A 17,015-nucleotide genomic window follows, 5' to 3' on the forward strand; every position below is an offset into this window, starting at 1 on the left:
AACTGTATTTTACATCATGGTTAAAGAAATACTTAACCAAACAAATGATTTAATTTTATCCCAATTAACGCCATGTTTTTTTTTATTCTTGAAGAGAATGTATTTTTGTATGGCATTCTTCCAGTGTTAACAAAAATGAGAATAACATTTTAAAAAATCTTGTTGAATTGAAGTAAATCATTGTTGTTCAACGCTTCCCCCATTTACTTCAATTTATTTAGACTTTTCTCAGTTTTTTTTAATTATTTGTTCACTCTGTTAGGCATGTGAGAAAAAAAGAATTCTAGATAACAGTGTGAGTAATATATTTACAAATGGTCATATATTCCTTGAAATGACAATATGTGTCCACAACAAAATGTGTGACGGAGCTGGGCGGTACACAGAACACTATAATTATTTGTTGTTGTTGCTGTTATTGTTATTTTTAGTAATAATATTACATCCGCCGATAAGAACTTTGATATACACAAGTGATTGTTTGGAGAAAACAGAAAACAATTGGTAATACATAAAAAAAGAACAGGTCCTTGGCACATGTCTTAATTGGAAATACAGGCAGGGCAATGGACAATGCGTCCAGCTGTTTCCAAAATCATCTCGGGCCAAGTTGAGGCAAAGGTTATTCAGAGAAAATACCATTCAGTCAATCAAAACGGTGATGTAAATGCCACAAAAAGATGTCATTGCCAACATAAACACAAAGGTAACATATAAATACAGTTACATTTTCCCCAATTTGAGTAAAAGCAACATCATTTTCAGCAAAGGGTCACGTACTGTAGTAGGCACTAGGGTCACTATCTACTATCTCCTTTGTTTGTGGTGGGTGGGGTGTTCTGTCCTCCCTTCCAATGTTTCCTATCCTGTATCCTCAAACTGTGTGGAAAAACATTGAGAAGTGAGATAAATATACATGCTATGGCCAAGGACATGATACATCCTGTACAGTGGACGATCAGTGGTCCCAATTTGACCTGAGGTGATGTAAGAAATATTGACCAGATATCAAATATTGTGTCTCCAGGTATGAAGCCCAGCTGCTGAGTTACAGTATAGCCTGGTTGGGATTATTTTGCCCATAAGATCAATGCTTCTAATAACTTTTTGATGGTTGCGTGGTACTAAATCAATCTGCTTGACAGTTTCTTGGACAGTACTTTGGAAATTAAACTCAAGTAGTTTGTGTAACAAAGATAAACACTGTTGAAATAACTTCTAAGAGGTCAACGATTACATTCAACAACAATTCCTTGGGAAATGTGTTTCCCTGCACAGATTTGCACTGATAATGACAGCAGTTGGATGGATTTGTCCCTAAATCACTGACAAAGGAGTGAGAGAGCCAAGTTCCTTTTTCGAAGGTCGATAACACTGATTTAAGATGTTTTGACTGTCGCGCTGCAGATGTTCTCCCACGGTCTAATCACAAGAAGAAGAGATTGTGATGAAGTGTGAAAGGGAGAAAATGCCTTCAACAGAGTAGAGATGAATACCTTATATCTCAACAACTAAAACAAAAATTAAGCACCAAGATGATTATTGAGAATATATCCTGTAGCAGGTCAAAGCTTTACCAAAGATGGATTTGTTCAATATTTCATACAGATATCCTTTGTATCCTGCTGAGTTTTCAGTCATAGTTTCAAACACCTGTTGGGTGGATTTCCATGAAATGTGATACAGACATTCCTGTTGCTTCTGAATGAGTTATAACTTTGACTGTCCTCTTGTTTTTCATATAGCACCATGATCATGTCAATCTTTCAATTTGACCCTTATTTTAGTTTATGACTAACCAAAACCACTTACATTGCCATGAGCCTCAGGTTTACTTTTTGTTTTGTGCTAACAAGTGACTTGCTAACACACTAAACTAAGATGGTGAAGAAAGTAAACCTAACACCTGCGAAACATCAGCATTCAGCATTGAATTATGAGCATGTTAGCATCCTGAAGCTCAAAGCATTGCTGTGCATAAGCCTTTCCTTCACATGGGTGTAGATTATGTGTTTTTAAAAGAAATTTTTTTTTAAATGTCCTTCCTTAAACTCCTATCTGTCCTTATTTGTCTTCAGGCAAGAGACAAAGATCAGAGGACAGGACCCAAAGTATGCAAATATAACTCTGTATTTGACATTACATATCGAGAAAATTGGAAAATAACAAATGCATGGAGGAAAAAATAATTAAAAGAGGACACCATATATCTCCTGCCACTTCATCATCAATATTCTCAACTGAATGAAAACTAATAAATAAAAATAAACCAGTGCACACGCGAAAAAATCTCCTACGTGCAAGTGCCCCACCGTATTTGGCTGCTGCCCTTTTTATTTTATTCTCCCCTTTGATGATTAAAGACATGAGTGCACTCCTAAATTCATCTTATCTGTATACAGGGCGTTGTAGCAGCAAAGCCTGTTATAAACATCTTTTCCCTGAAGCTTTCCCCGGGAATAAACTCCCCTCGGTGGTGGCGCCATATTGCTCATCTGTCCTTTGGGCTTAAATTAAGCTTCAGCACCTGTGAACTGTGCCAAATGTCTGAGTTTACACAAAGAGATGCGATAACTGATAACAAGCCAGAGAACACCAATAATGATCTTGACAAAATGTTGTGATTTGGGTTATGTAAAACTGGGAAAAAAATATTTCTAGCATTAATCAGATAGATTTTCTGATATGGAATAAAGGTCCAGGTCTAGCAGCTCTCCTGTGGTAGTGATGCCATCGGGACATTGTTTACCAAATATGTTAATGTGAAAAACAGACCTACTCTGTCTGAGAGGTTCAGCTCAGTGATAATCATTCAGAAAATGATACTACAAATAAATACCACTTTCTTAATAAGAATCCGGCACACATATTCCTTGTAGACATAAAAAAAGGGTTAGGTTAATAATCTGGGTCAAAGGTCAAAGACAATAATATCAAACCAGGATTATGAATATATCAAAACACTTGTTCTAACTAGTTGAGCAGAACATGTTTGATGATTGGTGTCAATAGAGAGCTAATGATAATGTATAGAAGTAAATGACTCCAAACTTCATGGAGCAACAACAACATGATTTTTCTTCTCGCTTTGCTCCTGAAGGTGTGCATCGTGCAACAACCGAAACCATCTGGTCAGCGGACCTGAGTGATCCAACGTGGAAAACAAGGGCAGAGGAGTTCAGGGATATTAGAAGATGTCAACCCATTGTGCCTTCAACCATAAATCATTAAGATAAACTCCTAGCCTGAGAGCCAATGAAGTGAGGTCAGTATAGTCAGAAATCTTTACAAGCATAAATGTTCAGTTAAAACAATGAATATCTAGCAGAACCACTTAACAACTAGTTGGGTGTTTACCTTTCAGTCAAATCGTTTTATTGCTGAATATCATTATTATTATTTTTAATTTCCATATCCATGCTTCAGCACAAACATGACAAACAGATGGCGGACTGTGCCTAATCAGTAATCTGCTTGATGTTTTGCAGATTGTTAAACTTAACCCAGCGAGTTAGTACTGTATCGATCCAAATCAATAGTTATTGAAAGGCATGAAAAGGGTTTCAGTAAGAACAAATTAATTACTGTTAGTTTGCATCATTTAAAAGTTAATGATTATGTTTTATAGTTTATGACCGGGAAACATGTTGTCTCACTGTAATCAGACGCCTTAAATCAAGCAATTTAAAACAGCAACACGTGTCTATCAACTTCAGACTGTCATTCCTCTGGGGTTGACCTATATATGTCCTAAGATCTCAAAACAATGGATGTTCAAAGCAGCAGCATCCTGAAACTGAGTGCACCACTGATTTCTTCTTCCTATTATACTTAACATGAGTTTGATATTTATAGATAGATGCTTCTTGGACTTCTGGACTACTGTAGCCTATACAATGCACACTATCAAGGTAAACATGACACAATGGACATATTTCCTCCAGCCTATTTATGAAAATGAGGACAGCAGATGAAAATGACTATTGTTTTTTTTTCAACAGTAGGGTTGTTATTTGAAGTGACAGTACATTTATTTCCAGGTTTTGCATTCTCTCTTTATACCTGCTGCGTTATTTGCATCCTCTGAGCTACTGTTGTGATAAGACAGAGCAGCGCATGGTGTAACACAGGGAAGTAATACACTATGGTGAGTCACAGAGGCATGTGACCTTCAAGGCTGTATAAAGTAAATGAGTAAACGCTTTAAGGTGGCCTCAATTGGACCCTTGCCGCTGCTTAGTGGTTAAACAGTGTGTTAGCAGCTCTCAGGTGTGTGTCTGTGTGAATGTGGGACAGGGCTGTGAGAGTGTGCTCAGTAAATGTTTCTCCCGGATCAATAGAGGCCACATCAAACATTGCCTCTGTGTGGAGTTCACCTTCACTGCAACATGGTCTCTACTTTTTCAGTTAGGTTCATTCATTATATGCCACAAAAGTAAGAAAGGCAATACAACAATGTTTTCGTGTATTTATGATTCCCACAAGCACATAAACTGATATTAGGTGGCATAATTAACAATGCTGGCAGATGTTTACAAAATCAATTATTAATTACTAATTGTATTAATTTAGTTTTTAGTGAATGAGAAACCAAAAAACAAACCAAAGACAAAAAGTAACAAAGAATCAATGATATACAGTAAATGCCGTAGATGGATACACTACAACCAACAACCCTAAATGACTATTTTCGAGGCTGTTTCAACACAGACTCTCAATACTCGCCTCCCTGTATGCACATTGAAACCACTTTCTTCAATGTAATCATTCCGAAAGTGCATCCCCTCTTAACTGTATGAAGTCTCAAAGTTAGTTTCATATCATTGTTTAACGGTCTAAACCACAACCTTTCTGTACATTTATTTATTTATTTATTTGACAGGGACAGTGCACATTGATTGACATTTCTGTAAATGCGCCAACAGGCTATTTTTCATCTGCAGTCCCTGGACATGATGTTGAAAGTCATCCTAAAAAAAATGTTTCACTTCAAATGACAGGTAAATACAATCAGTAAAACAACATTCAACATAGATGCTTATATTATAATAAAAGCATATATAAAAATATAAAAAGTTCAAACAAAACTAAAATACATATTCACAAAGCAGACAGATAGCAACAGGTCAAGGCACATGTACAAACAGAGCGTTGTAAAGTGCAGATTGTGTCAGTGTTGACAGAGCTGATTTTCCACTAACCATGTTTTTAAGTTAGATTTAAATAAACTGCAGGTGTTTTGTTCTCTAATCGTTACTGGGATTGAGTTCCACTGTTGTGCAGCTTTAAAAGAAAAAGAAGATTGGCTGAATGAACTCTTCCTTAATGGAACAACGCAGTCTCCTCTTGTTGCAGCTCTTGTTGACCTAGTTACAGGTGTGCGTATGGTGATAAAATGTCTGAGCGGAGGTGAGGTAAGGCCGTGTATTATTTTGTACATGAGGCAAGCATTTGCATATCTCATTACATTTTCCCAGCTCAACAAGTTATATTTTGTGAGTATTGGGCAATGATGAGAATAAACTGATTTCTTATCTACTATATTAAGTATTTGTTTGTATAATGATTCCACGGGTTTAAGAGTGGTTGTACAGGCATGTGACCAGGTTGTTAAGCAGTAGGTGATGTGAGATAGAAGTGCATGTATCAGAGCCGCCTCTGTCTCTGGTAAACCTCAAATTTGACAGACTGAATTTGACCCTGTTGCAGACCTTTTTCACCTGAGCCTAAAAATTGAGTCTTGAATCAATTAAGACCCCCAGGTATTTGTACTGTGAGACCACCTGTAGCCTCTCCCCGGACAAAAACACATCTGTCTCAACGCAAGCCAGATAGTTAGTAAAGGTAACTATCCTCCTATAGCGTAACTTTTGGGTGCAGCAGGAAGCCAAAAATACAACTTAAACCCCACATTTGGCTCACTGCTCAGCACAAACAGGCAGTGTATGTGACAAACTGGTGAAAATAATGGAGCATTTAGCCGATTAAAAGATATTTCACAAAGCAATTGCAAGTGAAGAAAATAGTGTCAAAAGAGACTCAGTTGAAGATAACAGGAAGCATCACTTGTCTCAATACTATAAATAAACAGGGTGTTATAAAGAGAAACAATACTTTTAGGATTATGTGGGCGGATCCCAGTGTGTCAGGGTTGATGGCACCGTCATGTCTGATATGTCATGTCCTCTCAACTTTATTCCTTTAAAAATGCAGAAGTCTAAAAATGTACAAATGAATCCGTTATTGTGACAGTTATGCAGTTACTGTTATATATAATAGAGGAATGACTGATGTTGCCTCTTGGTTGACCTTTTTTTTTTCAGTTATAAAAATTGCTCTTTCGATTAGAGAAAACAATCAAAACTATATTTTTTCGCTTTCAATATTTCTGGGTTTCTTGAGAGATGAAAAGGACTAGAGGATGACATGAACAATTAGACTGTGTCAGTTTTAGAGTTGAGTTTGTTTTAAATGTTTTATGTATTTTATATGTATCCTTCATATGTTGATATTATCCTCAGATCCTTTATTGGGGTTGGAAAACACCAGCACAATAGTGTAAAACATAGCAGAAAATAGTCCCATGGTAGTGTTATACATAGTATATATATACAAATCTATTTCAATATGTTATGAATGATGGCCTGAGGACATTTGCTCATGTACTTTACATGTAAGCACTTGTTAATACATATACATTTTATGATTTTTAAAACATCACTACATTTTAGAGAGGAATATTGCCTGCCTTTTACTTTCATTCTGCATTATGAGTACTTTTACTCTTGATACTTGTAAACTTTTGTAGGTTACTTCAACTTGCAAACGCAGGACATTTCCTTTATTGCAGTATTTTTATAGGATACTGTGATGTTGCTACTTTTGATAAAGCAATCGCATGTATACTTCCAGCAGCACTATGTTATTCTGACGCACCGGGATTTCTTTGGATCGATGTTGAAAAGCTTTTGATATAAAACAGCAGCCGGAAGTGTTGGGTTGTATTAACCGGGGCTTTACTGAACGGAAATCCGTACTAATAAATGATATCTCTGAGTAGAGAAAAACGTGGTAAAAGTGATTATTTCAGTGAGACAACAGAGTAAGCTTCTACAGTTGCACTAAGTTTTGATAACAGTTAAATATTATTTTGATAATACAATATATTTCAATGTTGATGAATTTCATACTGTTCATTCATAATCTGATTGTCTTTGTAGCTCACTGTTGAAATAAAAAAAAACATTACAATTACAAAATAATTATATCTACAGCCCCTAAACACACAAACACACCGCTTTTATAAATAACACACTTGTTCTGCAATAATATGTTTTATGTTTCCTGTAATTTTTGTTAGGAAAGGACATGCCTGAAAGACACGACTCAACATTTTCTCCTTCTCTGAGGGTCAAGAAGAACATCCAAGAGGAAAATTAAAAGATGATGTTATGAGATTTTAAGACCAGTACAGGACATTCACTAAGAAACTACTTTTATTGTGAAAACAAAGTCAGCTGATCGGATGCACCTATTTCCACATCTACACTCCATCAGCTGATTATTTCTATTTGCCTCACTTTATGAGCTTCACAACATGTACCTTGTACCGCAGAGTTTGCAACGTCACAAATAAATGGGGCCAATCTTCAGTCAGATGTGAATGTGTAATCTAACATTTTCAGAATAATGGACAAAAGGAGTGCAAATACAAATATAATTTATTGAAATGTGAACCAAAAATGTTTTAAATAAAAAGCACATATGGACAGAAGGTGTAAACCTATTAAATGTATAAGTAAACGCATTTAGTCAAATAAAGTGACAGACTAGACCTGTGCAGTTGGTATCAGCTATGCCCAGCATGGGCTCCTCCATCAGGCCTGGTCCTCCTCGCTGAGGAAAGACCCTCAGTCCTCTCCAAACCAACAGACAGGACGTCCATCACACGGAGGTTTCTCCCTGAAGTCTCTGCAGCTCTCTGGACACCACGCTGTCTCAATCCGTCCACACTGAATATGAGGGGAAAAATGAAAATAATAAATGCTTTAGACAATAAGAAATATAAAAGTGAACCGTTGAGTTGCTCAGTTTTTTTAGATTGTCAATACTATTACTGTATAACTAATATCCCAGGTTAAGAGGCACCTTCAAATAAAGATTGGTCTTTAAATACATGTTGTCTTTTGAATTGTTTGTCTAAAGTCAAGGATCTAGAACTGGTACTTCTAGTTTTAATGGTACAGTCTGGTTATTATGCTGTTTGGAGGAGGCATCACAGGCAAGAGTACTAACTAGCGACCATCACATGTACCTTAGCTTGACTTAAATGTATTAAGGCCCCTACACACCAGGCCGATATCGGCCGTCTTGCGTTGTTTGGCGACAACGGGTTCCTTGTCGCCCAAAGTCAATTTGGTGTGTCCCGAACCCTCGGCCGTGACACGCCTTATTTGGCCTTTCACGGTCGACACCCGGCCGATTCAACATGTTGTCGGACACAAGCTATCGGGCCAAGAAACCACTCTGATCAGCTGTTCAGCTAGCAAATGAGAAGCGAAACGGAAGTGAGGGACGTAAACAAACGATTTAAGTCACAGGACAGCAGCTAAACACCAGCAGGTGATACTTAAAGACATCAAACATAGCCCTTAAATGTCCTCTCTTACCTCCCACACATAGCAGGGACATCTCTGATATCGGCGGGAGTGTCCCCGGCTGTCCTCTGCTGAGAGCTCCGTGATTTGTTTGGTCAAGTCCGGTTTTTCATCTCATCGTAAATTTAGCAAGAAGTGGCCATTATTACATTACATACATTACTACATTGCTGACTCAATAAACTACACACCCGCCAGAACACTGCGATCATCAGATGCAGGTCTATTAACTGTGATTTTATAGTATGTCTGCACTTTATGTGCTCATTTCATCATTCATGTATTTTTATATTCTAAAACATGTTTTCGATGGACGAGAGTTCCGGTTGTTGCCTATTTTGAATGACGAATACACACTACCGCCGCCTGCTGGTAAGGAGAGTTATTGCCACTCACGCATGCGCAGTTCGTACGTGCTCAGCTGAAGTCTTTGCGGTGATTTCCAGTGCGACACATGGCCAAGACGCAGGAGAACTCGTCGATGGAACTGTCGGTGTTGGGTGTCGGCGAGTTCTCTGGTGACTGCCTGGTGTGTCAGGGCCTTTAAACGATAATTAAGTGATGGCAAAATATAAATAACTAATGTCATACAAACATATTCATATTTGCTTGATTCCAGTGTTGAATTTAGCACAATTGCATACAAACGTCAAGGGATTTTAAGATTCTGAAGTCTTCGTTCTAAATAGAAAATAGCATGGATAATTTACAAAGGCTTTAAAAACACAGCAGGAGCCCAAGACAATTATAAAACTTGTCATTATTTCAGTACAGTTCAATTGGTTTTATTTTCATAAACGGTTATCAACCGTTAGTGCCAAAGCAGTAGGCTATAATATATTAATTACTGCTGTATAGACTACAACCACTACTTGTTTAGCTAGCATAAACTCAACAAAGCTATAGTTAGCTGGCTAACTGACGTTATTTTGCCGCTAAACTGCACGATATAAAACGGTGCTCTTCATAGCAGATTTAATCCTCAATCACAATAATAATATTCAAAGTAATACTGGGGAAGTAATGGGCAAAACTTACCGTTGATTGACGCGCCATGTCAGCGGACTGGTAGCGACATGGACCGTTAGCCCCGCAGTCATCCGGTTCGACCTGACTATGGCTGTGACTGTGTGACTGACCCAAGCGGCAAACTCTGGGGAAGAGCCGGGACGCCAATACGGAAGTGCCACAAACTGCAGTTCATATATTGGCCGATAGGCGATGACTGCAGAAAGGAGCAATTTCCATAGACCCCCATGTTAAAATGCCCAATTTCACAGCAGAAAAAAAACGTTTCTAGCCCTGGCTGCAATAAATTGTATTATGTATATAGTTAGATTCCACCTTCATGATTATGAATCTGTGAGTGAATTGTTTTCTAACATGACCCTTTTATTTATATTAGGTCTTAAAGTTTTTGCATAAATTAGGGCGTGGTCACATTGAGTGACAGCTCTGTCAAGTGACTGCTGCTGTTAGCTTCTTGTCTCTCTGCTAGCTGCTCCGTCTCCGTGAAGCTACAGGGACTCTGCCTGCTCAGTTCATCCAGGGAACACAACTTGACCCCGGCCGTGTTTGTTTGTTCTTCATGCTTATATATCGGACTATTGTGACTCGCTCTGCGGTTAAAACAGACGGTGCATGAATGCCGTTTTGCGGTAAGTGAAATTCGAGTACTTATGTGTTTATGATTTTAATCAGCTACGTAATGAATGTTAAGGCTTGGGTTAGCGTGTAAGCGAGTGGTAGCTACATCGGTGCTAACGATGCTAATCGTAGCCTCCAAGTTAACTTAAAACCATAGACCGTATATATAAAGGTTAAAACGAAATAGACAAGTGTTAAGCGTTAAGTGGGATAATACTGGAGAACAAAAGGCTTCTGTTTGAGGTTGATAAAATAAGGTCATCCTTGTAACTTTGAGAGATATTTTATTATGTAGGTAGGAACTGTATGCATCGCTAAGGTTAATTTAAATTGGCTATGCTCGAGTATGTAGACAAGCTAACGTCGAAGTAGTGTATGTGAAATCAACCTCACAATAAGATGTGTGTATATTACAATTATTAATGTCATATTTCAAGATGATTACTTAGATATTACAATATGGTTGGTTGAGCTGGAGTTCATTATTGAGCTTACACGTTAAAATCACAGTCATCTGAAGAACGAACCCAAACCTTGTTGTTTTTATTAATTGCATTACCAAATTGGTATCAAATAAACAGTAAGCATTGGTAACACAACTTCCAAAGTTACAGTAAAATAAAAAGAACCCTGACTCGGACAATACACAATCCAACATGTTCAACAGAAGATAATAAGTTATATTGTTTGTACACATGGTACTTTACATATATATCTGTTTGTTTAAAGTGTGCAGGTGATGCAGACAGGATGGACCAGAGAGTGAGAGACAGAACTGGACTCCTCACAGCAGTGAACTTCAGCACAGGTACAAATACTCTTTTTTCATACTGTACAAAGAATCAAGAAAGATATTGGTTTAAATAAATGAAGTATTGACTTTAATACACTGATATACATTCCATTAAACAATACTAAATACTAGATCACCTACACATCAGTGAAGTTGAGGGTTTTTTCCATGCAAAGGGTTACATTTAGATGTTAACAAGCAATATGACTGTCAGCTTTCTAATTTAAGGTATTGAAGGCAAAGATATTTAACGCATAGTGACAACTGCTATTTATCTCTCAATATTGTCTGTAAAAACGTGGTAAAAGTTATTCTTTCAGTGAGACAACAGAGCAAGCTTGTTTTAATAACAGTTACATATTATTTTGATAATAAAATACATTTCAATGTTGATGAATTTCATACTGTTCATTCATAATCTGATTGTCTTTGTAGCTCACTGTTGAAATAAAAAAAAACATTACAATTACAAAATAATTATATCTACAGCCCCTAAACACACAAACACACCTCTTTCATAAATAACACACTTGTTCTGCAATAATATGTTTTATGTTTCCTGTAATTTTTGTTAGGAAAGGACATGCCTGAAAGACACGACTCAGCATCTCCTCTTTCTCCGAGGGTCAAGAAAAACATCCAATAGGAAAATTAAAAGCTGATGTTATGAGATGTTAAGACCAGTACAGGCCATTCACTAAGAAACTACTTTTATTGTGAAAACACAGTCAGCTGATCGGATGCACCTATTTCCACATCTACACTCCATCAGCTGATTATTTCTATTTGCCTCATTTTATGAGCTTCACAACATGTACCTTGTACCGCAGAGTTTGCAACGCAAATAAATGGGGCCAATCTTCAGTCGGATGTGAAGGTGTAATCTAACATTTTCAGTAAGAATAATGGACAAAAGGAGTGCAAATACAAATTCAATTTATTGAAATGTGAACCAAAAGTTAATCAAACATGTTTTAAATAAAAAGCACATATGGACAGAAGGTGTAAATCTATTAAATGTATAAGTAAACACATTTAGTCAAATAAAGTGACAGACAAGGCCTGTGCAGGTGGTATCAGCTATGCATGGGCTCCTCCATCAGGTCTGATCCTCCTCACAGAGGAAAGACCCTCAGTCCTCTCCAAACCAACAGACAGGACGTTCATCACACAGAGGTTTCTCTCTGAAGTCTCTGCAGCTCTCTGGACACCACGCTGTCTCAATCCATCCACACTGAATATGAGAGGGGAAAAATGAAAATAATAAATGCTTTAGACAATAAGAAATATAAAAGTGAACCGTTGAGTTGCTCAGTTTTTTTAGATTGTCAATACTATTACTGTATAACTAATATCTCAGGTTAAGAGGCACCTTCAAATAAAGATTGGTCTTTAAATACATTTTGTCTTTTGAATTGTTTGTCTAAAGTCAAGGATCTAGAACTGGTACTTATAGTTTTAATGATACAGTCTGGTTATAATGCTGTTTGGAGGAGGCCTCACAGGTAAGAGCACTAACTAGCTATCATCACATGCACCTTAGCTTAACTTAAATGTATTAAACGTATAATTAAGTGATGGCAAAATATAGATAACTAATGTCATGCAAACATATTAATATTTGCTTGATTCCAGTGTTGCATTTAGCACATTGCATACAAACGTTAAGGGATTTTAAGATTCTGAAGTATTATGCTAAAAACTCAACTTAGATTATTATTTATAGTTTTGCTGAATAGTCTCATGTCCGCTTACCTTAGAAACGTACAATGTGACGGCAGTGTGCAGATGGGGAGCATGTTAGCTTAACTTGGTAGCTTGAGCTAGCTCTGTTACTTCCAGCTCGGAGGCAGCAGGTCTCGCCTCGGCTCCGCCTCTTTGCCCTTATTTGGAGCAGGCGGGAGTGGAACTCTGACGCCACTGTCGAGCCGTTAGTGGCCGACTCCGCCTACTAAGGGCTTCTCGGCAACTCTGCAGAAACCTATGGGTGACGTCACGGACCCTACGTCCATTTATATAAACCGTCTATGGACTGACCCGAGCCTCGTCGTTCTGATAGCTCCGCCCCTTCGCTCCAACCCCCCTCCCTCCCCCCACATCTACAGGTGAAAATTACTTTTGCGACACAATAGCCGCGTTCACACCAAGTACTTTCCTGTACTTAGTTCCGGCACTAAGAGCCCCGGCGCTTTTAACCCCAGGGCACTTAGTACAGATCGCGTTCACACCGGAGTACTTTTCCCTGAGGGAAGATTACGCAAATGAGCCGCTGACGTCACTTCTTCTTCTTCTGCTTTGGCTTTACTGGCAGGCCACAAACCACTTCACGGCGAATACAGTAGGTGGCGGTATGCACCTTAAAGTTGTTTGCAATCCGCTGCAAAACAAGAGAAGAAGAAGAAGAAAAACTTCCCTCGTATACTGCGACGCCCACCCACTCGCTGTACATTAGGCGTCTGTTGTTTACCTTCCGACCTCAGACATGATGGAGATGGAGTCGACTGAAGTTGTGCTGTTTGTGCTCATGTTATACAGCTTTGTAACTGAGTTAATGCAGCCTGAGCAACTTGCGTACAATAACAAAACAAGCCGAGCACGAGTGGTGATGGAGAACGCTTTTGGCAGACTGAAGGGCAGGTGGCGGTGCTTGATGAAAAGAAACGACTGCAAGATGGACAAGATCAAAATCCAGGTGGCAGCATGTTGCATATTACATAACCTTTGTGAAAGTAATGAGTACAGGGACGAATGGACTGCCTTACCGGCGACCCAGCTTTATGAGGCATCTGAACAGCGTGTAAATTGTAAACATTTTGACAATAAAGCTGATCTTTTGTACAGTGCTTTTGTTTCTCTTTTATTTTCCAGTCAAGACAGGCAACATTACAATAGTGTACAGTGTGGCAATATAATAACAATAAACTGTGCCAGGTGTGTTGTATGCACAGTAAATAGGCTCAGCAGCAAACCCACCGTTATTATTTATCTTCCTGAGACCCACTGCATCCGTCTGCCATAAACACTATGGAAACATACATGTTAGTTTCGGCCCATAGTGGACTCCATTTTGTGTTGTGTAAAATGGGGGGGGGGGAATTAAAAGTTTGCAAATCCCCATGTCCTCCTCAGAGGACAATCATAAAAACATTTAGTTTTAGGTCAAATAATATTTTAAATGATATAAATTATCATATTTGTGTATGTGCCCCTGCCATTCCTCCACAAGGTTGCAACATTGATGATAAATAAATGACAAATAAAGCTTTGCCAGTTTATAACCGATGAAACATGATGGTATCAGAATAATCACTTACATGTGATGTATAGGATGCTACGGTCACTAAAGATAAAGTGTCAGGAGAAATAAGCAAGATACTGTTTAACAGTAAATAGAAGTTCACATTTTTAATGTAAATAAAATAGAAGTTGTACATGTAAATTAACATTATCAATATAAAATAAAGTGTCAGTTGTATCAAGACTATATAATAACAGTAATAACAATAATATAAAATGAACTGGTGAGCATCTTGTCCTCCGTTTCCTGGGCCTTGGTGAACAGCACCATCTGATCCCCGTGCATCGACTCTTTCACCACGGCACGCCGGTCCTCCAACGCCTGGGCGGTGTCAAAGAAATTCGCATCCCGTGTCCGCTTTCCTAAGAGGGGAAAATAAGCAAGATACAAGATCTGTTTAGTCGCCATGTAGTTTTACAACATACTAGGAATGTTTTTTTGGTATTTTCACAAATAGAATTAAGGTTTCACAAATCTGAAACTGTGTTATAAAGAATGTTTAGCCTCTCTGGGATAATCCAGTCCAAATAAATCGGCTATGCAGCGATTTAAGAGGTTCAAACACGGAGGATTGTTCCTTTTTGAAGAGTGCTTCATGTATGCTTGAACTTTGTTTAATGTTGTTGAGGCAAGTTTTCTTACCGGAAGTCATGTGACCTCTAGCCCGGATGTTTACAATGTTTGTGAGAGAGTAAAAAGGCGCGAACGTAAATGCCGGTCTAGGCGAATACGTTTTCACGCTGTTTCATAATTGTACCAAGAAGGAAATAAACATGATTGTGAACATCAGTTCGATGCGTAACGTTCTTTCAAGACAAAGTTACAGTGTGTGTACCTTTGCGTTTGGTTGCTGGTAAGGAGGACGACCAAGCGCTGTGATCTAGAATGCAAAGCTCGCTTGTTTCCAATCCCGAGAGTTGTCCATCCTCGCCTGAAACAGACAATTAGTGCCATGAGTTAGTGAAGCAAATTACAGAAACACTGCACAGTTATTCACAAGTCAAAACGTTTTCATAGCGGCCGAGAATATCTAGCTAGCTAGATGTAGCTAGCTCGGGGCCGGTGTTAGCCTATTCAGCCTAGCATGGCTAGCTTGATCTACTGAGCAAATAAAAGTACATCTGAGACCATTATTGTGCAGATTAAAACCCCAGTGCATGTAGTTGATTTTACCTTCGTCGTGGTAGTCATCGTTGGCCACTGAATCCGCCGTTTGTAGTCCTGCCTGAGTTTCTTTATTTTTAGCCGGTGGGGCTGTGCACGATTCCCAGGTCGAGTGAAAGCTACTGAACTGGCTTCAGTAGCATTCCCTGGGTCGCGTCCTCGGCGTAGATCTCCAGAAGCGCCGACACCTCCTCATAATTTCTTGATGCTTGCCATAACTGCTTTCAAAAACAAACCCAACGCTCCGTCGGTGCGTTGGGTTTTTGTAGCGAGGAAAAACAATGGCGTCTCCACACAACATTTTCACAGTTGTACGGGCGTGGTTTGCAATTCGCCCAGCCAATCAGCACTGGGGCACTTTTCACCCACAGGAAAGTACGATCTCTCAGCAGGCTCTAAAAATGGGGGTAAAAGTTCCCGAGATTAAGTACGATTTTTGGTGTGAACGCGACATAAGGGGTACTAACGGAACTAAACGCGAAAAGTACGGTGAAAAGTACTCCGGTGTGAACGCGGCTATTCATCGCAAGAAGTGTAGCAATAGTCAAGGCCGCAGATTCGTCGATTTATACTGCCACAGAGCAGATTTGTGAAGTTGTAATGACTGATTTGAGAGGTTGTAATAACGAAGTTGCAGTTGTAATGGAAAATATATTTTAAAAATATATATTTTTCTGCAAGTGAACATTTCATCACTAAGTTCATTTTTTTTCTACGAGCTACAAAACTTTTTTTTTTCTTCTGTGACTTCAAATTTGGTTCACAGATACGTGGATATTTTATACAAGTGTAAATGTATGCACACACGAATATTCAGATACGCTCAAAATGTTATGGGCTCAGAACAGTCTCATAATACACACATGCACACAGAAGGATTCACACTTGTATTTCATGATCCGCAAAAGGATTCACACTTGTATTTCCGGATCCACACTTGTGTTTTTCAATGCACACACAAATGTGTTCCGTTTCATATACATGTAAATAAAATCCAAATACAGAAAAAAGTTTTACATATGTATTTTTGATCCTCACATATTTGTTTTCCGTTTAAATCCCCTGCACCTACAAACACAAACCGCTCTCTGTGCATCGATCGCTGTGCAATCGTGTGTGGGTTTTTTGAGACTCCCCTGACGGTCACCCGATTCGTACTTGTAATTTTTTCTATCTATAGCCAATCAGATGTCTCCTCAATTCTAAGCCAATCACATGAGCGTGCCCCCACGAGGGTATGATTTATTGCGTTCATGACACTTCATATACGCATTTTGCGCTGTCCGGAGCACGGTTTCCGCGGACAGAATTTATTTTACCGGACAAATTTGAAACTTACCGGTCATGTTTCAATAATAATAATAAGAAGAATTGTGTAGCAGAGTTTCCGTTAGCAGGTAATTACCGGACTATGACCGGATATGGCTAATAACACGGGAGTAAGGATCATCTCTTT

This window comes from Trematomus bernacchii, unplaced genomic scaffold (assembly GCF_902827165.1).
Source record: "Trematomus bernacchii unplaced genomic scaffold, fTreBer1.1, whole genome shotgun sequence".
Lineage (NCBI taxonomy): Eukaryota > Metazoa > Chordata > Actinopteri > Perciformes > Nototheniidae > Trematomus > Trematomus bernacchii.